General features: G+C 42.7%; 1 protein-coding gene and 1 long non-coding RNA gene across 13 annotated transcripts in view; one reads left to right on the top strand and one right to left on the bottom strand.

Annotated features, from left to right (window-relative positions):
- The window catches only part of celf6 (CUGBP Elav-like family member 6), a 142,124-nt gene that overhangs the window by 31,110 nt on the left and 84,734 nt on the right, over window positions 1-26,280 (top strand). The gene's annotated exons all lie outside the window — the stretch shown is intronic.
- Window positions 1,438-26,280, bottom strand: part of LOC122876206 — a 30,835-nt gene continuing 5,992 nt past the window's right edge. The window contains exons 3-4 of one of the 2 annotated variants that reach the window (XR_006378033.1): window positions 11,347-11,468; window positions 1,438-1,833 (exon numbers count right to left, since the gene is read on the bottom strand). This is a non-coding gene — a long non-coding RNA (uncharacterized LOC122876206). Of the gene's footprint in view, window positions 1,834-10,114; window positions 11,469-26,280 lie in introns of those variants that run through there. The other variant, XR_006378031.1, reaches the window with a different exon arrangement.

Consider the following 26,280-nt stretch of genomic DNA (forward strand, 5'->3'; position numbering starts at 1 on the left):
GGAAAAGTGAAACAAGCGCTTGAGTCTCATAATATACATTTACATGTTATTTATTATTTTTGCAGTGTGAAAGTTAAGTAAAGCTCATTCCCTAATTTAGGTTTTCTTCATGATAAGCTGTTTTTATGCACCTTCATATCCCCATCCCAAATACCTCTGCAAACATGAATTGATAGGCTATTACCATGTAAATAGAAATTACACAGACTGCAACGCTGACGACAAATTAGATAAAGTGATTACTTACCCAGCTTCACAGCTACTATTGCCATATACCAACTATATTTTGGTATTAAGCTATGCCTGTTACTGTCTGTTATTAATGCACTTAGATATCAAAGGAAAATATTTTTGATAATACTTGTCTTTTTCAACATAATTAGAATAAGCATTAAGTGCATATGTTTGATTTTGAATGTAATGATTCAGATTCAGAAGCACACTTGAACATACAATGTAGTGAATTTATTGGGATGTGGTTGATTGATTACATATTAGATTACTTTTAATCTCGAGATATCACCAGGCCTATTTTCACAGTACATACTGAAACTCAGTGAACAAAAACAATATGGCTTCACAAAGTACAGTGCATTGTCGTATATTATACAACAGAGAATACACAACATTGCACATATACAATGAATACTTTTTTGAAGGCATTTCAACAACCCAAATAGCACTTGGAAATAGAGAGGATTATATGAAAGGTCTGTATTTGTTTACCTGTTCATTTGACATAACTGAAAATATCATCAAATTAAATTTCACAGTCTGCGCCTAAACCTCAACTAATCCAAATATTGAGCTGAGGAACGCATTTTAATTAAGACACTGGGATCACAGTACAGAACTAGTCTGATTCAGGTGGAAGGTAAAAATCACACTAAAAGATGGCAACATCCACATCAGACGTTGTCCTCTAAATCAGTAAACAGCAAGACAAGCTGATTTGCATCTACTGTACAAACACAATCGGTCTCTTTTGCTGTTTGGGGAGAGGAGCGCTGCTCAGTAAGTTCCGCTTCTCTCATTACTCATAATAATGCAAGTTAGCATATTTTATCAGCCAAAACAATGCAATCCGATTAAAAACTAATTATGACAGCATTGTTTGTTTGGAGGACTAAGGCATTAGGCCAACTTCTTCAGCTCAATTACTGTATGACTTGTCTGGCTTAATGAATGAAATTGTCAGAGAGCAAAACTGTCGGTATTTGAGATTAATAACTCACATGGGATTAATTTGTCATTTTGAGTTTCTTTAACATGCAGTGATCTTCTTGTATACTGTAACTAAAATTCAGCATGCACATTTACATTTATGTGTTAAGTGTTTTTATTCCAAATATAAAATATAAAAAAAATATGCAATATGCAGAGATGTGACATTAAAAGATAAGATAAGATTTTATTGCAACAATTTGGCCCCTTTGCAGAAGTAATAGTGCATTTGTACCCAGCTGCACCCCTTCGCCTTAGCTGGGTGATGTCATTGTCACCAATGAGCCCTGGTCACTAAAGTGTGACGGGTCAGCATGTTGTGTCAACCTCTTCTTGCTTTCATAACTCTACTGTCTTTTCCTCTTTTCTCCTCTCTTGTGTAGATGTCTAACCCACCTTTCTTTTCATGTCAGATAGCCTCAAATTTCTTCTCTTCTCAAGCAACCTCCTTCTTTGATCCAAAGATGCATGGAGAAGCAGCATGCCAGTTTTTACCTGGTTTTCTCTTCCCTTTTATCTCCTCTCCTCTCCTCTCCTCTCCTCTCCTCTCCTCTCCTCTCCTCCTCCAGATAGTTTAGATTAATTTCTCTCTGTTGGCTCCATCTGAACCTGGTTGGGTAAGGGAGGGCAAAACAGAAACAATAGCAGAGGGCTTTCCTGAGGTCTTTCACAGATGCCAGGTTAAATCAAACAATATCAGCATGCAAGTGAAACACCCCAGATGATAATGTAACATTTGTCACGCACAGTTCATGCGTTCACACAGACACATCCCTGCATGGCACATAGACACACACACATACTCTCAAGCCCCTAAGCTTCTTGCGCCCCTGATGGGAGACAGTGCCTTGCTGGTAGTGGTGATAAAGCATTTCCAGGCTGTTCTGCCCAGCCCTAACCTCCTGACTGTGTCTCTTCCTGCTCCACAAACCCAAGCCCCTGCTGGTTAAACCTATCGATCCCCACAGCCACACAGCTACACCCAAGACAAAGCCTTTCTCTTCCCTGTTCTCTCTCTCCCTGAGTCAGAGACAAAACTGATTTTTCTGCCATGTTTATTCCCTCTGGTGTGTCAGCAGTGTGGATCTGACTGTTGTCAGCATATGAGTGTGTGTGTCTTGTCTGGATCATCAGTATAGGTCTGATCATTTGTTTTCAGGAATGTGTATGTTTACTCACGTACATGTGTGTATGAAACGAGTGTGTCGGTTTATGATGGAAGGCCAGGGCCACGTCTTTCCCCTCAAAGTCCGATTGCAATTAAAAGGCGGGGGAATGACTGTGTTAAAATGGTACTTAAGGAGCTGGGAGCTCAGCTGGCTAGACCCATTTCTGTTAGAGTGGCCGCTGACGACTCCCAATTCTCTCAACCAATTATCTGAGCACTCATCTATGCACAGCGGGGCCACTCCCCTCCCTTGACCAATCAGAAACCTGAGTGCCTGAGGTTAGTCACTATGGCAAATTAGTCTAGCGTCTCAATACAAAGTCAAAGGTCTGGTAGAGTAAAGAGAAGAGAAAGTAAAGCTAGGACTAGAGCTTGAACTAGAATTAGAACTAGAACTACAAGTATATTGCTATGAGAGCTAAACATATTACTACGAGGGGCCATACAAGCCATAATTCATTCTGGCCCTCTCACATACATACATTCTTTCACATGGAAAGTGAGGGCTAGCGCAGCGAGGGTGAAGATCAGAGGGGAGGATGTAGCCAATCCGGCTGCTAGACTGCTGGACTTCTTCATTGTTCTTCACTTGTTGACTGCTTTACACTGAAAAATTGTGATCAGAACTTAGGTCACGCAGATGATAAATACTGCTGGCATGAAAGAAAATCTTCACGATTGCGCATGCACGTGGGGATGAACCCAGTAGCGACAGCTCTTAGAGGGCAAAGCCTACATGAAATAGAACTAGAAATAGAGCTAGAGCTAAAAGTACTAGAGATACAACTATAACTACAACTAGTGCTGGAACTAGTACTAGAATCCGAACTGGAAATATACCGTGAATGAGAACCAGAAATCTAAGTAGAACTACTAATAGAACTAAATTAGAACTAGATTTTAGGCAGTCAAATTACAATAAAACGTTGCCTCCTGTGTTCACATTACATATAGCGAGTGTCATAGTGTCTCCCATCCAACGTTTTCCCTTTAAACTAAAAACGTAGAAAAGACAGTGGAAACGAATTGTGTAGTGCATGTGTGTACAGTTCACTGTCATGCAAATCTGATACATTGAGGGGCTATTTCCACATTATATGTAGGGCATCCATTTTATTGGAGGCCTGGAATTAAAACTTTGTCTGTGAGTGGCAATAATTGAGGGAATATTGCCTGTCTCGAAGAGCGAGCCACGCTTTTACGTGAGGGCCCAGAAAGTCATTTCATTTTTCTGCCCATTGCGTTTTCCTTCTTCGTCTTCTTTTTTTTTCTTCTTTTTTTGAATCAAAGTGATGTTGAGCTGGTGCTTTGAGACTGGGGGCTAGAGATAGAACATGTGTGGCGGTGGGGCAGAGGGAGGAATGGGGGGAGGAAAAGCAAGAGAGATGAGTAGGACTGATGTGACCGAGGGAATTACCTGAAAGAAAGATGGGGAAAAGAGAGGGGAGGGGACCATTGACGGGAGTGAGCGGGTGCCAGAATCAGAAGAAGATGGGGTGAGAGTGATATATATGTCAGAGTTGTGTGTGTGTGTGTGTGTGTGTGTGTGTGTGTGTATATGTGTGGCTGTATGTGACACTCTCCCCATTTTATCCCACCAACATACCTCACCCTGCTCTCTCCACTCCTTTCCCATCCACTTTCACCCCTTCCTCTTTTCTTTCTCCCCTTCCCTGCCTAACCTCCCCCACTGTTTACGCTGACAGTAATTTGACAGGCCTGGGGTTGACAGACTTGAAGCCGGCATGGTAAGCAATTGTCAGGCCTGGCGTTGTTGGGCAGCTGCTGACTGGCTGAGGAGCTGGCAGTGAGATCGGGAAGCTGCAACTGGCCAGGGGATTGATGGGGAGGCGAGGGAGAGCTGTCGCTACAGTGATGCGATGGAGTGGGATGGACGGCCCTTGAGAGGCCCAGAGGGGGTTTTGGGGGGGTGTTTGCAGTGCAACCTCAGCTCAGCCCAAGACGTGCCACCTCTTTGATTACTACTCTGCAATCTCATACAGACAGGACTGAGACAACTCTCATACCTCAGCCTTCACGCAAATACTTTTCCCATCAGTCATCAAACTGCACAGGCACACGGACAGTTACAGATATTTTCTTATTTTTATTTTTTCTTTGTGCAGTTTTGACCACATATTTGAGCCAGGCTGGATTGAGTAGATACTATCTAGCCAGGCGTAACAACAGACAACCTCACCATGAAAATACAGAATGAAAAGTGAATTGTCTCAACAGCGATGTGGGCTTGCATCAGCTAAGCCCTGTTAGTCACCCCAGACTATCTGGAGAACAAATAAATCAATTAAAATGACAAACCAAACATTTTGTACAGGTGAAGGAAGAGATAAGTAAAGTCAGTTGTTTGATGGAGTTGAAAAGCAAAGCTAGGAGCGGGAGTAGTGTGCCAGCTGGACCCAAAGCTAGGGAGTCCCCCTGAAGGGTTTGCATATTCTTATGTAACCTGTTGAGAGATAGCCAGGTGGGCACACACACATAAAAACAAACAAACACACACACACGACACAGTGAATAATCTGTGGGGTCCAAGTGTTACTCGCACACATTCATGCAGACTCACACTAGTAGCATACACAATGCAGCAGATGCCAACCTGGCTTGACTTCACGAGTGGACAAACAATCTAAACACACACACATACACACATACTGTATACACATACATACACTGACACACATTAGCACTCTTGGCAACCTCAGCAACCCAGAGGAAATCAGCATTACTTAGGATTAAAACAAAGGGGCCTAAAGCTTTGACGTGATGTGCATGTTTTCTCATCCATCCTAATCTCTTTTTCTTTCTCTGGCAGTCTGCAATATTTATGGCTTCTTTCTCTTCCCTGTCCCTGCCTCATTCTCAACTAGCAAAGTGCTGTTGTTGGATAAGCTAAACTTGTTTTCTTGTTGACGTCTTGTTGTATTTGTAAAACTGTGCCATGAGGTTTAATCAGGATTCAAAAGTCTACGGGTCATGAAACTCACTCAAAACTTAACTATGTAAGCTTTCACTTCAAATAAGAAAAAGAAAAAATACCAAACATACAGTTACGTGGTTTTTATCTGCCATCAGCAATAACCCAGTACTGCTGTACCTGTGGACACATCAGAGGGGTTTATGGGATCTTTATTCCTGATTGCACCCTTGTGAGCTGACAACGGCATAAATCTCAGCGGTGCTTTAAGCAGCAGCATATGCAGCTATGAAATGCTCAGGGAGGTTGTTACAGTGAAAAAGAGGGAGAGGAAAAATCTTCCTTACATCGGTTCGGCCTACGTGCTTCTCTAGAGAATCTCTTCCAGCTTCTACACTGCAGAAAATGTCTATGTGAAATTTTATTGAATTGCATTTGATCATTAAATCTTATTGTTTTTAAAATGAGTGAACCAATTGGATTGTAGGATGACACAACTTCAAAAACATCCAATGCAATCCCTTCAATAGGTTCAAGAATTTTATTCTTTTAATAACTGATAGGCTGATCATCATCAAACTGATTATTACATTGGAATTAAGTCAAACTTTCTTTCTGCCCTGGCAGAATAATTTTCTTTAAAGGCGTTTAAAATGGTTCTGTAAAGTTACTTTATTTATTAATAGACATAACTTAATATTTAGTTTATTTGGAAGTAGGCTGTTATGTAATGAGGCAGAGGCGGCGTTAGAATCCATATGCAGATGATTAATAAAGTCCACAACAAACAAGTCCGAGTTAGCAGGCTGATAGCAACGTAAGACAGGCAGAGGTAGATACACAGTAAGGCAGTCCAATCCAGGCGACAGAACAAAGGGGTAATCCAGGAGGCAGAAACAGCACTACATAGGCAATGGTCATACACAGGATAAGCAAGACAATGATTAACAAACACTCGGTAAGGCAGGTAAACTGGCAATACTTCGCAATGGCCTGATAGCCGAGCCATGCTTAAATGTCCCACAAACAGGAAATGACTCACGAAGCAGAGGGCAAGGGTTGTAGCAAACCAGACGGTAACTCTTTCGGTGTTTTGGACTGGGCACAGACTGAACAGGACTTGACATAGTTAGCCACATCTTTAACCATGGATGGCCACCAGAATGAGTTTTGTGTGTTCTTGAGATACCTGGATGGCCTGAGCAGAGTGATGTATGGACCCATTGCATGACCCTTATTCGAAGATTTACCGGAACATAGTGCTTGGGAGGCCAACCGTGTGGTGTGGGTTCATTCCGTTGCTCTCTTTGGATCTCGTCCATCAAATCCCATTCAACAGGTGCAACGATAACTGATGGGGGCAGGATGGACTCAGGTTTGGATTCTGCTTGCGGATGATCGTGTCACCTGGATAGTGCTTCGGCCTTGCTGTTCTTGCTGCCAGGACGGTGAATTACAATAAACTGGAACCTTGTAAAGAAAAGTGACCAGCGTCCTTGACGAGGGTTTAGTCTCTTTGCACTCTTGATGTATTCAAGAGTCTTATGATCTGTGATTACCTGGAATGGGTGGGTGGAACCCTCCAGCCAGTGTCTCCATTCTTCGATTGCGGCTTTCATAGCTAGAAGTTCTTTATTGCCAACATCATAGTTACGTTCAGCATCAATGAGTTTTCTGGAAAAATATGCACATGGATAGAGCTTGCCTGGTTGTCCGTGGCGTTGAGAAAGTACCGCACCAATTCCACTGTCTGAGGCGTCGACTTCTACGACAAACGGTAGGTTAGGATCTGGATGCTTGAGGATGGGTGCTGTCGTGAAGCTGTTCTTGAGTTCAGTGAAGGCTTGAGTGGCACGTTCAGTCCATTTTAAATTTGAAGGTTTCCCTTTCAGCAGGGATGTCAGTGGTGATGCTGTAATGCTGTAGTTATGGATGAAGTGTCGGTTGAAATTAGCAAATCCTAAGAAACGCTGAATTTCTTTGACTGTGGTTGGCTGTGGCTATTCAGTAACTGCTGTGATTTTGGAGTTGTCCATTTCTACACCTTGATGGCTGATGTTGTATCCCAGAAATGAGGTTCGCTGGACATGGAATTCACACTTCACGGCTTTCACATAAAGTTGATTCTTCAACAGTCTTGATAATACAGTCTTGACATGATCCTTGTGTTCATCTTCCGACTTGGAGTAGATAAGGATATCATCAATGTATGCCACTACGTACTTGTTCAAGATGTCCCTGAAGATCTCATTGATGAACGACTGAAAGACTGCCGGTGCATTGGCCAGCCCGTACTGCATAACCTGGTATTCATAGTGCCCTCTGGTGGTGAGAAACGCTGTTTTCCACTCATCACCTTCTCAGATTCTGATGAGGTTGTATGAACTCCTGAGGTCTAACTTGGTGTAAATTGTTGCCTCCCTGAGCTGTTGGTACTAGTGGTAGTGGATAACGGAATTTAATTGTGACATTGTTCAAACCTCTGTAGTCGATGCAAGGCTGAAGTCCTCCATCCTTCTTTGCCACGAAGAAGAAACCTGCAGCCACTGGAGAAGTGGATGGACGAATGAAACTAGAACTGAGGGCTTCTTCTATATAGTCTTCCATTGCTTGAGTTTCTGGGCATGAAAGGGGATAAATCTTACTTTTGGGAGACATCACACTGGGCAGGTGGTCTATGGCACAATCCACGGAACGATGAGGTGGGAGCATGGTAGCTTTGGTCTTGCTGAAGACTTCTTGCAGTTCGTGGTAACAAGATGGAATGGTGACTCATTTAGATTCAGGACTTTCAATACTTGTGGTTAAACAAGGCTTGGTAACTGTGGTGCTCAAACAGACAGTGTGTATGGCAGAACTGTGACCATTGTGTAATCTCACCATGGTGCCACGAGATGACTGGGTCGTGAACTGATAGCCAAGGGAATCCTAGGATGATTTCTTGGCGTGGGGAATCAATCACAAAGAATGAGATGGTTTTTCCAGATGAAATAGTCCCACCTGAAGTTGCATGGGCAGAGTTTGTTGACTGATGCCATCTCCAATAGGTTTGTTGTTAACAGCGTTGACCTTAAGTGGTGGATTGCAGGGCTGTGTGGGGATGTTGAATTTCTTGATGAGGTCTTGATGGATTAAATTCAAAGAAGATCCAGAGTCAATCAGCGCTGTGAGTTCAACAGAATCGTTTTCAGTAGTAATCTTGACATTGGCAGTGAGAGATTTGGTAGTAAGGAACGAAAGATTGTCAACACTCACCCGGCTGCTAGTGTTGCTGTTCCTCCGGGCTTTTCTTGGACATACGGCGTTGATGTGGCCTGCCTCTCCTCAGTAGAAACACAGATTGTGTATCAGCCGTCGTGAGCTTTCTTCCGTAGAAAGCCTTGCAACTCCTAGCTGCATGGGCAGTAGGTAGAATTGGGTTGGGGATCTAAGGCGTTTGCTGGGTTGACATGGTTCTCACTGATGGTAGTTTGGCAGGGTTACTGCGCATGAGATTATCAATCTTGATTGCCAGCATCACATATTCAGAGAATGAGTGGTTTTCTCCCTTGCATGCGAGCTCTGCCTGTAGTTCAACATTCAAACTACGTTGAAACACGGCCTTGAGTGCGACGTCATTCCAACCACTCTGAGCGGCTAGCATTGAGTTAACTGCATGAGTCGTGTTGAAACATCTTTGCCTCCTGCTGGATATTCAAACATGTCTCTGAGCTGTTGAACAAAGTATATATAAGATGTTGAAAACAATTGATCGACTGCCGCGGCCCACTCGAGCACTTTGCCAGTTAACAGTGACATGAGAAACGCACACTCATCAGAATCAAAATCATCCCGTGGTGTTTCCACTTGACGGAGAAATCCCTTACATTGCTCTGCTGAACCATTGAATTTGTTGGGTAAAGCAAAGCTTACCTTCTTTAGCATAGTTGGGGGTAGCGATCGTAAATACTGCGTGAGATAGTTGTTAGCTGCTTGTGCTTTGCCCAGTTGTTCTTGGTATTCCTTGAGGATGTCGCTTTGATAAGTGAACACGGCCTGTAGATTAGCAACTTCTGCTGGATTCATCGATGGCGAAGTATTATGTAATGAGGCAGAGGCGGCGTTAGAATCCATATGCAGATGATTTATAAAGTCCACAACAAACAAGTCGGAGTTAGCAGGCCGATAGCATAAAACGTGAGACAGGCAGAGGTAGATACACAGTAAGGCAGTCCAATCCAGGCGACAGAACAAAGGGGTAATCCAGGAGGCAGAAACAGCACTACACAGGCAATGGTCAAACACAGGATAAGCAAGACAATGATTAACAAATGCTCGGTAAGGCAGGTAAACTGGCAATACTTCGCAATGGCCTGATAGCCGAGCCATGCTTAAATGTCCCACAAACAGGAAATGACTCACGAAGCAGATGGAGCGGCACACAGTCAATACTCAGGAGAGGGTTCCCTCTGCTGGCGTGGCGTTACAGCTGTTTGCCTACTGTAATCATATTCATCTCTTCTATAGAACAGACAGCTGTTCAAAATGGGGGTTGTTTGGGTTGCTAGTTAATATAATAGCCTTTCTTTACATAGATACATTTATATACATAGATGCTCCACTTCTGCAATTTTTTTATTCATGTCAAAATACATCTTGCTGTCATAAAATGATCTATTTATTTGCAACAGTTCCTTGTAAATCATATGATACCATCAAAACCAATTTTCATGGGAAACTTTCAACTTTTATTTAACATATAACATATTTAACCAGTATATAAAGAGTTGATTCACTTTGGTGATTGTGCTGTGATGAATCACTTGTTAGGGAATACATTTTTTGCAGTGTACAGAGTGACGCTAGTCAACACCGTCATCACTTTGCCTTGTCTAAACCTGCACATGCTGTTCTCTTACTAAACAGAGCAGAAACCTATTCCCATCCCTGTCTCTTAATCAACACTGAAACATCAAGTAAGGCTAACTCATTTTGGCTGAGGTGCCAGGGCCCCATGTTAACATCCTCCCCAGTGCTCAATTGAGCAGAATTCCTCAGGCCCATCTCCCTGCCTTACCTCACCACATCTCCTTGCTTTGCTAACCAAAAGCATTTTCTCAAATAAGCCTGTCAGGAAGCATGGATGGAAAAGGTAGGCAAAATTTAGTTAAACAAAAGGTGGAAAGAGACTATGGATGTGAAAGAGTTTGCAACAGAATAAAAAAACTGGTTTTGAGCTCGGATTTAAGCTGGTCCTCCCACCCTGGTTGCTGTATCTTTAATGAAGGAAATGGAGACATGATCACACTGAAAATTGTGGGGCAATTAATTAATTATGTAATCAAATGTTCCCCTCTCCGTTTTTGCTCATCTATTGGATGGTCTCTTCTCGCAGTGGTGTTTCTTTAACGAGGACTTTTCTGTAATGGACCCTTAACGAGGAGTGAGCCTCCCTGCCTGGCCCGGCATCTGTGCTCTGCCTTGCTGGGTAGATTATGGCAAGCTCCAGCCAAAGTGCCCATCACCACTCCCTTGCAGCCTGTTACTCCATCCCTAATCCAGCCTGCCGAGATGCTGCACTTTCTCGACTCTCAGGCCATATGCTCACCCAAAGATCAACTGAGATGGGACAGTGAAGAGGCACAGCTTGAGCCCCCTGCTTTCTGACTTAGGGTGCAAGTGAGTAAGCTCTTCTTCCCTTCCTTGTGAATCTCTCTCAGTGAGGGGAGTGAAGGAAGGCGACGGCAGTAATTCATGTCAGCAGATGGAGACGTCAACTCTCATTGTTCTCCTGTGCGAAGTCTGAACAGGACTGGTAAGTTACTGTCGCTAATCACAGCCTAGCACATGGTCCCAAGTTGATCTGGTGATTACTGGAGATATGGAGATGTCTGACATTATGGATCCCGCATGCTGGGAGACCAGACATGGGCTTGTGGCTTCGGGGAGCCTACTGGGAAGCAAGGCTGCTCTGTAGCCCCCATAACCTGGATGCAGAGCCTGATTCTATGGAGGACAGCGGGAGAGGCTGCTAGGGACCCACCTGTGAGCTATGACCTTTCCATAGCCTCTGTCTGATCTGGTATACTGATGAGGTGCACAGCCCATGGAGGAGGAACAGAGGAGGGGAGCAAAGGTAGAGATGGCACAGGAACTGATGGGTAGCTGTAGTGTAAATGAAAGAAAAATTAAAGATATAGAGAGAAGTCTTTCATTTCTGGAAAATGTTGTTATGTGATTAAGATTAAGATAAGGCTGGCATTATTCTAAATTTGTCTAACTGTCATCAAATCCCAAGAAAAGACCAAAACCAACAAAGTGTTAGTCCGTTCTAACTTTTCTACCCTTCTGTGGCTCTCAGCTCAGACACCATTCATTCCTACTGATGATATAAATCATCAAGTCACAAATATGTAGTTTAATTTAATAATTAAAAAATGCTTAGTAATTTCCTAAAACAGTTGGGCACTGTAGTTGTTACAAAAAGGTTATTCAAATATGACTAAATGTTGTGTATTTGTTGGGGACTATTTTCAGCTGCGGATTAAAACACATTTGGTGCTCTAATGCGTATTTCCGGTTGCAGGATGGTGTATATGGGATTGACTTGTGCCCGTGTTCATGGTAATGAGAGAACATGTCACCCAGAGCAAAGGTGTTGCTCATTTATGTGTTTTCAACAATGGAGGTCTTTGGCTGAATCAACTACATACTTGTTAGTAGGATCAATTCATTGTTGGCTTTAGTCATTTTAATGTTAATAATAAAAAAATACTGAATATCACTTATCTTTTATGAGTCAAAATGCACAATGGATAAAATGTATGGAGCACTACTGCATTTTCACCTTCAAATCTAAATACAGGTTTTAAATGGTCATTAGGTAACAAATCTCAGCCCTTGTGAGATCGGTGCCATTCAGCTTGTGTTCAGTCTTCCTCGCTTCACACTGAGTTTGAGCACACCACAAAGCTTGTGTAATCGTGTTTTTATCATATTAGAAATGTTTCAAAAATATGATCTATCTTAACTTTTAAAGAGACAGAGACCATTTTACACGCCTTCATCTCATCACGCCTGGATTACTGTAACAGCATTTTTACTTGCCTCAACCAAAAATTTATTGATCGACTCCAGACTGTACAGAACTCTGCCAGGCTTTCAACCAGAACCAAGAAACTTGATCACATAACTCCTGTTTTAGTCTCTTTACAATGGCTCCCAAAATGTTTTAGAATAGATTTTAAGATTTTACTGATTACTTTTAAGGCACTTCATGGCCTCTCTCCCTGCTATATCTCTGACCTCTTAGTACCATATGCGCCGGCACGTACTTTGAGGTCCTCGAGCAGAGGTCTTTTGTCTGTTCCAGAGATCTGGCTGAAAACTAAAGGGGGACAGAACGTTTGCAGTCAGGCCCCCCAAGGCTCTGGAAGAGCCTACCCGAGGAAATCAGGTTGGCTGAGTCAGTGATCTCTTTTAAGTCTCTTCTTAAAACAAACTTTTATCTGAGAGCCTTTCCTGATTTTACTTGAATTTTAATTTTCTTTAAACTGTCTTTTACTTACTTAAAAATGTTTTTCTTGTTTTTTATCTGTTTTCTTTTAAAACCAGATGGTTTTATGACTTGTGTGTTTTATTGTGCTGCCTTTGTGAAGCACTTTGTAACATGGATTTTGAAAAGTGCTCTATAAATAAAGAATATTACCTAGCACAGCCTATTAGCTCTTTGTGGTTCACTATTTGTTTGTCTCTAAATAAACAGGACACTCTGACTGAGAGGTCAGAACTGGGAAAGCAGGTAGTGTCAGCTTCTATTATAGTTCTCCTCTCCTCCTCTCCAGCCACTCGGTTACCTGGCTCGTATCCTTTCTCAGGGAGAAATTCTCACTTCTTTGTCTCTAGCATTATATCTCTCATCTATCTAGTCCTTCCCTTTACTCTTTCTGACGTTCTTTCTTCCTCCATTTTTATCTCACTCTGTTCATCAAGTCATGTTGAGATGAAGAAATCCTCAGATGAGTGCAGCACTTGCGTTGGAGGAGAGCATTTAAAAGTATGGGGGGGGGGAGGCTATGTGGAACATTTTAAAGATTGAAAGGTCAGGATGGTAAATTGCCTCTCTACATGAGTCTCACTAGTCCTTTGACTATAATGTGTAGGATTAATCCATTCTACTGCCCTTTGTGCTCACAGTGTGCAAAAGACTGTGTAATACGTGAGGGACTGATTTTTGGTACATTCTGTGAATGTTTTCCCCTCCCTCTTAAATGCTCTTTGAAAGGGTAGGCTTTTGAAAGCTGAAGCAAACGGAGATACGGCTTTGAAGGGGGTTTTAAAGAAAAATGGTGAAATGAAAGTCTACGTTTATGACAGTGTTTGATTTTTATATAAGTGAAAAAAAATCAGTTTTGAAATATGTATGTATTTTTTATTTGAATACCATAGTATACTTATTTATACATATGGATGGGTCCGTCTTCTCTGCAGATGCTATGGCATGTTTTTTTCTTTCCTCTCACTTTTCTGTGAACGGCCGGGCTGATATCTGTGGTGGGCTTCATTTTCATATAATTGAATCGCGGCCCTTCCCAGTGCGAGGCAGGATTTGGTTAAGCTGAAAGTCCTCCTTGACTGCTGTTACCTCTGTGCAGATTCGGTTACAGCTGTTACCACGGCAGCAGCCTGCCAGGGCCTGTCTCCGCGGATACCTCCCCTAATTACTGTGTTTATTGGAAATTAAAGATATACCAGCTAATGAAACGCGGCAAACATTACTGCCGATGCAATGTCATTAATTCTAGCCTGGCTCCCATCTCCCATGTGAGGCAGAGGCGGAAAGAAGTGCCGCATATTAGCATAAATATGAATTTTAGTCAGCTGGAAAGCACTTGAATGAAGAAAAAAATAATGGAAAAGGTGTGTTTTCATTTCCCTCTTTATTTTTCGGATCGGGATAAATAAATAGATGATGGACTGGGCACACGAAAGGCAGAGGACACAGATAACATTGTGAGCTTCTCTTTGTATATGGCCCACGAGCTGTATGGATGTCTGGCAGCTAGGCTGGAGGAGGACATGGAGGAGGGCCTGGGAGTAGAGAACATACAGCATACATCTCATGTTCACTGTTGTTTGCCACCACCAGTTATGCCCCCAACCCCATTTTCACAGCTCCCTCTCCAAAGCAGGTGAGGACACGTATAGACTGGAGTGTCTATATCATAAACACTCTCAGATCTCAGGAGATGGCATGGTCTGGCATAGAGCTGCTACCTGTAAGGGTGTTGGTAACGTGCTAGCACTTCAACGAGTCTATATTTATGCCTGTCAGCTTCACAGCAAAATTAATTCTTGTCATTTTGTTGTTTGTGTATATTTTGCATGTGATAATGTTAACTTTTGCATCTCAACTGTAAACAATTTTAATCTTTAAATTTGGTGATGGTTTAAAAATCCAAGAGCGAGTGTGGGTGCTGCTTGCATGATATTTTTATGTATTATTTTCATTTTAGTTCTTTGTGTTGTGTGTCCATAGCAGTACACACAGTCTGGAAGTGTGAGAGTCTTCACTGAATCTCAGTTACTGCTTCCTATTCACTGTCATGCCCATTGCCTTGTTGTCGCTGTTTAATTCCCAGCCTGGATCCTTTACGACGCTGTTTTAGTAGTCTATACAATTGATGTTGATGCTGCTATGGCTTGGTCTGACAAGGCTATCGACCTCTCGGGCCGATGCACTGCATCTCCCCTGATTTGGAGTCGTTAAGCTGCTATCTGCATTAGCAGAACCCTGTTTTTTTGTGTTTAGAGGAGTAAATAGTACAATAATCAACGACAGATACATGCAGTGAGGCAGGGTGCAGATGAATTGAAAAAAAAAGACATTAGAGGCTTACAGCCTCATTCTCTCCTCAATTATCTAATTTCAGTCTTGTTTTTGGATAATGATGTTTATAGACTCTACATTTTCTGCAATCAAGGGACAGAACATACTGTAGTAAGAATCAACGGTTGAGAGCTGGTAGCATTTCTAGCTAATTAGCCAGCAAGTACCCACCATGCTCCATGTCTATTTAGTGTGTGTCCTCTTGCCCACCACGTTCACTCTCAGGGACTTTGAAATGACAGGCTTTTTAGTTTCCACCACTCTTGTCCATTTGAAGTAAAGCTTGTTCACAGGTCAGCATGGGTCACTAGATAGGTCCCTCTCATGCACTCATATGTATGCAAGACTTACACACACATTCACACTTTGGGGAATATTAGGTATTAAGGCAAGGTTGCACTGTAGTCAGCACATTAACAAGATGTTCCACTTCCCTCTCTCTGGCTTAGCTGTTTGTATAAAAACAGCTCCAGTGCTTGCCCGTTCTCGCTCTACCCTCTCTTTCAACCTTAGGCTGCCTCATTTTTCTTTGCTTCTCCTCACATGTTTTCATTTGCGTGGTGTTACAAAGAGAAAGAGAAAACCCAGGTTTGTACCAGAGGAGCATCAAAGATGAGAAAAGAAAAGAAAGTGGTTTTAGTTTTCTTGTGTTTTTTTTTCTTCCTTTCTTTTTCCTGTGCCTCGTGAATAATGCCTCCCCAGAGAGCAGGGCTGCTGGAGTGTCATTCAGAGTGGACACAGGAACTCTGGGGACTCTCTCCCTACTTCCAGGGAAAACTTGTGAGAACAATTTTATCAGACTGGCCCCATGGAATATCCTTCCTTTTCTATTGCCTTTGTTTTTATTTTGAAAACATGTAGATGGTAGTGTAAAGAGAACAGATCAGAGGGCATGAGAGACAACGATGTGGGATCTTTTTGTTCTGTAAAGATACCACATCTCCTCGCTGAGAGTTCAAGGATATGCATCAGAGGCAGTTTCATGTTGTGCTCTGTGTTGTCTATTTGGCGCTTCACAGCTAATTACTCTCACCATAGAAAATTATAGTCTCTCTGCGTCTTTAAACAGTAAACACAACTACCCTGTCTGTGCAGCACTGTAAGCTAGCCTCCCTGCGGTGGTTTGGGGTGCTGCCTTGCCTATCAGTTTTGTCCTACACACACATTTCCTTGTGTGCAAATGTCCTCTGCACACCTTGGAGCTGTGCTGTAATATGATTAACGCAGAAGTCGTCCTAGCACTGGCCCATGCTCCTGAGCACTGTGCCTGCCCTTTGGACTGTCTACAGCTGCAGTGATGAAACCAAACACATTTATCAGCAGCACTGATATTAAACTGCACCAATTTCATCATCCTACTGCCAGGCACCACACCCTGAAAAAAAAACAATAATAATAGCAAAATCCAATTTGATAGAGCATTAATTGGATTTACAAACATCTGAGGAGAGATGTGATCCCAGATTATTTACTTAATGAAGTCTTGTGATATTGGCCATATGTAAATTGTTAACCATGGGAAGTGTTTTTAATAAATCCCCTGGACCACTTTGTAGAGAAGTGGCGAAAGGAATACATTATTAGGGTCTTGTGTTGGTGAGGCCCTGCTTGTCAGTGACATTGGGTGCTTGATATAATTCACTGATTGATGGTTATGAAGGATGGCCTGCTTAAAAAAGAAGCAAAGGCATACCAAGGGGCAGAAACCTAGGTCTGTTTAAATGCTCCCAGTCAGTCAGCTCATGAATGAAAGCTCTCAATAAATAAGCAGGCCAGGCCAGCTATCATGACAGCTCTGTGAGGTAAAGATGGGGAGAGGTATGTAGAAACGTCCTTTTCTCTCCATCCATCTTCACCACTTCTTCACTCTTTAATCCCTCTATCCCATCTGGGAGGAGTTGAGATTGCATGGCTCCTTCATTCTTATAACTTAACCAACGTAACTTGTCCCCAGTGACTGCTGGCTCCTCACAGGCTTTGATTAAAGCCATTCTGCCTTGGGACAGCCAGCGTCTATATGATGATGGCTCATTCCAGACAGGCTTATAATGGCATGAGGACTGTGAACTGTATGGAGCCCTCAGTGCAGTATGCATTAATCGTCAGGATGGCAGAGAACATAGACACCCCCTGTGGTTTGTCTTGTGCGAGTGGCCTTTAGGGACTTATTCTCACACACCCTTGAAGGCATGCTGTCTTGGTGCTCAAAGCTTGTCAAAGACCTCTAAAGTGAAATTTTAATGAGCTACAGTATGCATTACCCATGCATTCCATGTGATTTTAAAAGTGGATGCCTGTGGATGCTGTCATTGAAATTATCAGCAGCAGTTCAAAACAGGGCCAATGGACCAAAATTATTTTGTTTCTCCTATTCTTCCCTACAACTCTCCTCTAATCTCCCAGCAGGACAAGAATGATGGACAGACACATCCGCCCATTTCCTGTCCTTGCTGTGGTAACCTCCTTGCCATCCTCTCAGGCAGTATATTGGCAGTGTGACCTATTTTTATCAACACGTCCCTATCCCACCTCCAGGCCAGATGCAGCACAGCTCTGAGGGACATGGAAGGAGGATCTGCTGTTTACCAAGCCTCTGTCCCCTCCATGCCTTATGTAGAGGTCACCACAGCATGGGCTCTCTCTTTCCAACACACAAACACACACACAAGGACACATATATACATACATATACTGAAGTACTAACACACACGGCTCCTCTACATGTGTTTTTTATTGTTTTTGAACATGAATCCCTTAACAAGCACCCCTATTTTGCTCACAATCCGAAAATGACATACCCAAAATTTAATTGTTACAGTTTTGTTTACAGTTCCAATCTTGGTCTCTTCTGAAAGGTAATTCTTGGAAGTTTATTGTCAAGGAGTAAAAGTTTGCCTTTGTTTACACTTCTGTTTTGTATGCCCTACTGTTCCTAATTAAGTAAGTATTGTCGCAGTGATATTGAGATCTCTTCATGCATGCTTAACTTATTTAGATATTCCCAACACGTCTTGTTAATTTGTGGTAACCAATTCCCCATTTTGTAAAAGGTTTGTAAGTCTAACTGTTCAATGCACAAGAAATTCAAACAAATCTTGAAGAAATACATTCAGATCTGAGCATCTAAGGCATTTTTTCCCTCATCCTCTCCCACCACACAGAACCCGGTCCTGTGGTCCAGTGCCTCAGTGCCGAGACCGAAGCCGGCACAAAGACAGGCAGAGGGTTGAGTCTCACTTTGTTAACAGTCCCTGGCTACAGCACAGTCCCTGTCGCCTGCTTTTGGTGGGTGATTTTTCAGCCTCCAGGTGTTTACCTGCAGGATACACATCCCTTCTGAGAAACACATCAGTGTCACACACTAGCTGTGGGCAGGCACATCGCTCAGTGCTGAGTGAGCGAGACAGCGAGGGTGGGGCTGGCGGTGGCAAACAAACAGAGAATCGAGGGCAGCGCTGCTTTGTGTGCAGCCCTGCTGGAGCTCAAACTCATTAGGTATGAAGCCATCTCGGAGCAGGCATCTGTATCCTGTGAGAGATCCCACCAGAGACTGCACTGAGAGAGCCATCAGATCTTCTACAGCAGGCCCCTTTGAACACAAACTACCAGCCCCCCCTTCCTTCCCTCATTCCAGCTCCCATCTAAACACAGAGACAGGATGGAAATTTAATGAGAATTTTGTGCTGCTTAAGCCTGCTGCAGCTGCTGCATGAAGCAGAGATAGGAATGTTTTGTTCACTTATTTTGCCCTCCGTGTGCAGGCTGTGGGGTGAAAGTTGCAAATGGAAGGGGGAATAATAGATGAGTATCTGCTTGCATCTGATGAAAGGTCTAAGTGATACAAATGTGTCCCATTTCAGTGATCCATCCAGCCCTGTGTCATCGCGGTGATTTGTGGGAAAGGTCGTGCAAGAAATGACTTTGGCTGAGGAGGCGAATCCCCTGTTTATGTTTGTTGTGCTTGGTGCGGCGGCCCGCAGAGCGATGGGCTGGGGAGATGGGCGTCTGGTGCAGGTGGTGTTTTTGGAGGATAGGGCTGATATATCATTTGCCAAGGTCGTACTCAATTAGGCTATTTGTTGAGCATAGCTGCATGAGGTTGGTTTAATCAACCGAGGAATGGAGACAACAACGACAAAAGAGGAAATAAATTAGGCATGCCCAGGCCACACTTTCAGGCACGCAGCAGCATGCTGGAGAAATGCTCCATTTAGCTGGCCATCTCCTTTTGCAGAGAATCCACTGTCCTCATGCTAACACAAACCCACACAAACACCACACACGCATGCACACCTTTCATTTCTTCTGTGACTTTCCAGTACAATTGAAACAACCTTCTTGAATCACGACAGGCTACACACAAAAGGTCTATTATGCCAGATGGGCGCATTTAGTAAATAAATTTAAAAAAAGATTTGGGGAGAAAAGTGGGAGCGACTGCAGCTGTAATGTGTGGCATACATCAAACAAAGTGGCACTGCCATGACAAAGAAACAACATTTGTTTACCCTGATTAATCCAAGACCTTGAGGGGTGCTGAAGCACCTGTGTAAGTGGGTACAGCCCTGGAGGAGAGGAGTCAGACTGTGTTAATAGTGGAGCAATCAGCGGCCATTCAGGTTAATGGGCTTTCAGCTAGTTGGCCCTGGCTAATGTGTGATTTGGAGGGTCAGCCCATAGCTCAGCAGCAAACACCGGTCACATTCACCCTCGCCACATGCTGCCAATGCAGGCTTTAGCTTTGCGACTACACCCTCAGGCTCCTCAGCTGCTTATGACAGTAAATATTTGATTAAATAAATGAAGGTTGATTAGCTCTCAAAGGCCCGGCAATGGACTGTGTTGTGCTCAGGTGTGGCCGACTTGGGTTTCAGTTTCTTACTAAGTGACTGTCTCTAAATTACCCAACGTCATACATTGTCATCTGTTCGGGCTGTAAACTAAGTTAAGGGGTGAGTGGGAAGATTGGAGGGCGATGCCAGATGATTAATTTGATTGTACAGAAACTCCATAGCTAATGTGACAGCCTTGCTACAAAGATAAGGACTAATGCATCGATCCCGTCAATGCGTTTCCTCGCACATACCTGTACCTTTTTTCTGCCTTTCTCTCTGCTTCTCTTTTCCTCACTTGCTTTCTGTGAGACCTCTTAAGCTGTGACATTTCCGTTTCCCTGGAGACAGAGCGTGCCAGGCGGTTGCCATAGCAACTCCCTGCTCTTTAAGGCCCGCACAGCATTAGCCCACCCCCCTACCCCATACCAAGGATGGGGGGTAAGGGAAGGGGGGCTCCAGAGAAAAAGCACACCTGCTGGGTTCCTGCTAATTGGCTATTTCTCTTTCTCACTACTTCCCTGTTTCTGCTTTAACTTTTTACCCCCTCCCTGGATTGCCTCTCTTTCTTTACCTCTGTATTGCTCCCCAACCACCGTGGATATGGTTTCTCACTCTCACTCTCTATTGCTCTCTTTCTTTAACTCCTTCTTGCTCTCTCCTTTATATACACTCTGGGCTTCTTCTTGTAGAGCCCGACCACAACTGGCCTCCAGCATCTGGCATTTATCTTCATCTGACCCTGTCAGTTTCTTCTTCCTCTACCTCTTTATTTCCTTTTCTACTGCAACTCTTGTATATTGTCATCTTAGGGCCCTGCCACTATAGTTCTGACCCTTGCATGTACTGTACTTGTTACCAGTTGCTTGTCATGATGGTGATATAACAATTTAAGCTTATTCTGATAGGTGGCCCTGGCTGAGAATAACAAGCCAATGTAAAAGGTTAAATGTAATCCTTTGTCCTTCCACCCAAGCATCCTCTTAACATCTAAAGACAGGGATAAATCTCCCTCTCATACACATCGTTGTGCATTTCACCTTCATTCAGGCTCAGTCACGGCGTGGATGAGTGTAAATTACCAGTGGGGGTGTGTAGGGCTACGGTTAGTTGGTTAGGCCCATCTCCTACTGCTGACTGATCCTCTCATTCTTGAGAGACCTCTATAGATTAGAAATCATCATATCTGTCTCTCTCACACCCAGTCATCTCTCTGTCCTCATACCACGGATCCTTGCTGCAGCTCTCCCTATGCATGTTTCCATTTGGCATACCGCACAGCTAGTATTTTTCATCTTTCTCTGTATGCCGTGCTGCCTGAATGCACGTACTGATTGAATGACACGTTTGTGAAGTGATGTTTATAGTTTTCATTGTATTGTTTGTCCTGCACTGTCCGTTTGAACGTTAGATGCTGTTGTTCCTGTACAACATCTGACTAAACGCACTTGTAACTGTATGAGCTGATAATGCTTCCTCAGTGCCATAAAGAAAAACACATCTACTTTTATAGTAGGTGAATACAGAGATTCTGATGCTCATTTCTGTGCAGAAGTCTGTTTTTAATGCCGGGTGCAGGGTGCTTTCTTTGGAGGTGCTTGTCACAGGGAGGCTTGACAGGTGGCCAGACCAGCCTGTCACCCCATCAACTGGTGACATTTGAGTGATATGAAAATGACTTTGCGTGCATGACGCCGGGGCTCAGCTATTCCCATTCAATTAAGTCCATGAACAAACCTTCTGTGTGTTTTCCTGCTGATAAAGTCATAGCTATTGACTTGTGAGCAATGCGAGTGATGATTATGAAATCTGTTTTCAGCCACACAATGAATGTTGAGCAGTCTGTTTGTCTATTTGCCAGGAAGAAGATAGGCCAATAGATGGTTATATCAGTGAAATGGGACTGGGGGAGATAAAAACAATAATAGCAGAATCTAAAGGCTAAACACAAACCAATACTCCTATAAATGCCGCATACTAGCTAGAAGATATTGGCTGTCATATCATTTGTGAAGGTATATTTCCTCTGCTGTCAGTTTCAGTACATCATATGCGTTGCCTGGGACACATGTGGCTCGATGGGATTCATTAGCACTGAGCTGTTCACTCCGATAATGGCAAATTTTGGTGGGTAACAAATAGATATAAAATAAAAAGGACAGACTGTGGACACAATATGCCCTGTGACCTTTTTTAGTTTACTTCTGCTCGGGCCCAGTCCACCTGGCCCATTTAGCTCCAGCACCTGGAGCTCACGATTATACTATTGATCCATCGACTTGCTGGGCTTCATCTGTCCAACCCATCCAACTTTGAGCACTTCAATTATCAGAGCCATCACAGCCACACTGCTGCGAGTGGCAGCTTGTCCAACACTGTAATCTGTCAGGGAATGAGATCCTGACTGCAGCGTCATAGCACCAGACGCTCCCCCATAAGTCACCTTGATCATGAAGGCCCGTCAGGGGCTGACAGGGCTGTGAAAGGGCCCAACTAGCCTTAGAGATCATTGCAGCTCAGCTCAGCTTAGCTGCACAATCTACCCAACCCTAGGGGTTGAGATTTTAGAGCCTTCAATGCCATGTTGGCAATCTAAAAGGCCTCATAGACAGAAATGAACTTCATACAAGCTGAAATATGGTTTGGTACAGTATGGTGTAATGTTTGGTACTAGGTTTGGGTATGTTTTGTGTTTTCCAAGGTGATCAAGCTGAAGTCCCTGCACTAACATTTTTTGCTTGTTGGGCTGTTGCATTTGTTGGGCTTAATTGGAAACCTCAAGTTGGTTATAGACGGCTCAGGCCATTGTTTGGTCTAGCATTAGTTCTTTCCCTGATGATGGAAATGAATTTAGTTGAAAATCTTATCTAATTTTTCCATATCCTTTTACTAGTTTATATTTAATTAAGATATTACATTTTAAAGATTTGAAATAAAGAATTAGTTGCATTATTGTTTTACTAATTTATCTTTATAAATCTTTATTCAAAAATATTACAAAGGGGGTTGGTGGGGTCATCTTATAAGTAGGCCAATTTAACTACCCAAATGCTTTTGTGTGCAAGGGGACACTACCTGATATCTAGTGCAGAACCTGTCATGTGAATTGTGCAAAATATGAGCAAAAAAGTACAAATAAATCCTCTATAATTGCACATAAATAATGATATATGAGTTTTATTATATATTGTTCAGTGAGTGTGCCTTCCCCAAGTCAGAACAGAACATACTCTTCACACTGCCCCTTGACACAGTGAATGGTCCACATAGAGGCTACCTGTGCCTCAAGTGTACAAAGCAATATTTTGATGAACTGTTTCCTTTGCAAGTAACGGTTATTGTGGTTACCATGGCACTTGTTTGGCTTTGTTTGAAACTGAATAGGTCCAGGTTTTGCTCCGGGTTTTTCTTAGTGAGATAACTTAGCCCTTCTAAAGATGTTATCTTTACACAAAATTCTAAGTCAGCACAGATTTGGCTTTAAACATGCATAAAGTCTGGGAAAAAGGCTTGCCAAAGACCCATCGCTAATCACCAATGTCATATCTAAGAGAATGTATTTAGTGCTGCCAAAGAGCCTATGATTATTAAAACAACGTCCAATAAATTCCCTGTAAGGTTTCATGTTCATGCTACAATATAATTCATGGGGGGAAATGAAAAAAGGCGACATATTTTACCACACAACACAGGGACAGACAAGGTAATGCATCACATCCACATTGATTATAACACCACCAAGGCAAAAACAAACAAAAACCAACAAGAACCAGCTTAGCAAACATAACCAGCAGAAGAGCACATTGCAGTCTGTGTTCTGAATCCAGCACTCGTTTTTCTTACTTGTATGTTTCCATATGTATACACGAGAGGGCTACATTTTTTAATTACTATTATGCATATTCAGAGTGGTTGAACATCACTGCAAAACATACATAAGCATGCCAATCAAGATCATGATTCATAAGCAATAGGTGTGACAAAATTGTGTCCCTTCGATAGGCATGAATTAGAGCTGGGTAAATAATCACCAGACTTTTGTTCTTTTATGAGAAACGGCAGACGCGAAACCACAAGGACAGGTTTTCAGAAGCAGTCTGTCCAGCCTGAACTAGCTGGCTGGCGGGGGACAGGATATTGATCTGAGATCCAGTCTGAGCTGGGTGAAGCAGCACGGCCATACCGCCGCCTACGCCAACACACAGCCGCTCTATAAAAAGATTGGATTCCTGGGGAAGTAAGGTTGTGTGTGTGTGAGAGAGAGGCAGAAGGAAAGAAAGGGAGAGAGATTGTGTGCATGTGTGATGGTGTGAGAAATATACAGAAAGTGTTTGTGTGTGTGTGTGCATGCAAGTACATGTATGCCTACTTGTCTGTAGGCATACAGACCCCCACCACGGTGAGTCTTGCTGACAGCCTCAAGGTGGAGGTTTGTGACTCAGAGCTGCAGTAATGGACAGAGCTAGGCTGGAAGCGAGGCCAAATGGACTGCATTCAAGGCAGAAATTAGTCACCACACGTCTGTCTTTGAACACACCACAATGGTGCTACTACGTTTGCACAGAGAAATGAGTAATGCCAGTGGTAAATCTGCAAAGTACAGTCCATTTGAGGTTTCAACTACCTATTGACCCAAGCAGGATTTGTAAAAAAGATGTTTGTTTGGATATTGGAGGAAAGCAGTGGAAAGATGAAGTGAAAGGACGTTTCACCTATCATCACACGCCTGTGTGATATTTTCTCTATCTTTCTCCATCTGGGATGTCATAGATTTCCTTGTGAGGAGGTTCACAACAGTTTTTAGTCAATTAGATTTTTTGTCATAATGCTTTGCTTTGCTTTGAATTCTGATCAAGCTGTATTCAGATTACTAACTAGAAAATACAACATTTTCCCAAGTGCATTGCTTGCTGAAACTTTGGCCCATTCATTTGTTTCATCTACATAATGTCACTGAGCTGTAATTACCATAACAAAGATTTGGTGTCCTCTGGTGACATTGCTCAGAGAACAAATTCAAGCTCAATAGCTCTCAAATAACATCTAATATAAATGAGAATTGGCTAGGATGTTGACAGCTTGATGATATGCAGCAGATAAGGTAGAAAACACACTGGATTAGAGCTATAATCATAGCAAAGTGCCTCTTAAAGTACCAGAGAAGCAAAGTAGTGACAGACTCATCTTCACCCTGTAATTCCAGTTAGCCTTGTCTCTCTTTAAAGGAAAGCACTGAGACTTAGAGTTTTGGTTGCTCACTCTAGACATTTGTCACATTGAGTGTAAAAGTTTTCTCTTTTATAGGTTTTCTGAAGTGGCTTGTTAGTGTTGTAGAACTAAAAACTCAAAATATGGGAGTCAAATCGATCAGTTTGCATATTATACATTCATATTCATGTTTTTTTATTATATTGGCAGTCTACGCTGAGAACAGTACATAGTGAAAGTTATACATAGTGCTAGCATCCTGCGAGCACAACAGTAGGTGGTAAACGTTTAATTGTAGTGTATAACCTACTACACTTGATGGCATTGTCATATCTTTCAATTACTGTTGTCCAAACACTGTAGTCAACTACAGTGTGAAATAGTAATTTCATTACTGTAAGCGTCAAATGTTATCTGCCCACTGTTACCCATAGTACAAACATCTATGCCACGCATAAGTCAGCAATGTTTGTGAAAATAGTCTATGGTAGAAACTCAATTTAAGTGAAGGTGAAAAACATATGATACATGCAAGGGAAAGAAAAAATAACAAAGTCAATGTCAAGAGATCCAGGAATTCCTTTAAGTCGTAAAGCTGGAGTGACAAGCCTAAGAAAGGAATTATCAAGATGAGCCTGGCCCTACTTTGCCCCTGTTGTGTTTAAACAGGCACTTTGCTGTGAAAACTGCTCTAAACCACTGTATTTTCTACGTTATCGCCCACATATTATGAAACTGTCAACATTCTACCAATTTTCATTTATATTGGATTTATTTGAGAGCTACTGAATTTGCATTTTGGTCTGTAAGGGCTCAAAGTCTTTGTTATGGTAAATTCATCTCAGTAAAATTACACAGGAGGGCAGCACAGTGACTCAGTGGTTAGCACTGTCACCTCACAGTAAAAGAAGGTGCACTGTTCCTTTCTGTGTGGCAAGTTGTCATTGTGTTTGCATTGGTACCTCAGGGTGCTCTAGCTTCCAACAGGCCAAAGACATGCAGCTGTAGGTATACTGAAGAAATTTGACTATGTTTGGACTGGCTATGT

This window comes from Siniperca chuatsi, linkage group LG1, assembly GCF_020085105.1.
Source record: "Siniperca chuatsi isolate FFG_IHB_CAS linkage group LG1, ASM2008510v1, whole genome shotgun sequence".
NCBI lineage: Eukaryota > Metazoa > Chordata > Actinopteri > Centrarchiformes > Sinipercidae > Siniperca > Siniperca chuatsi.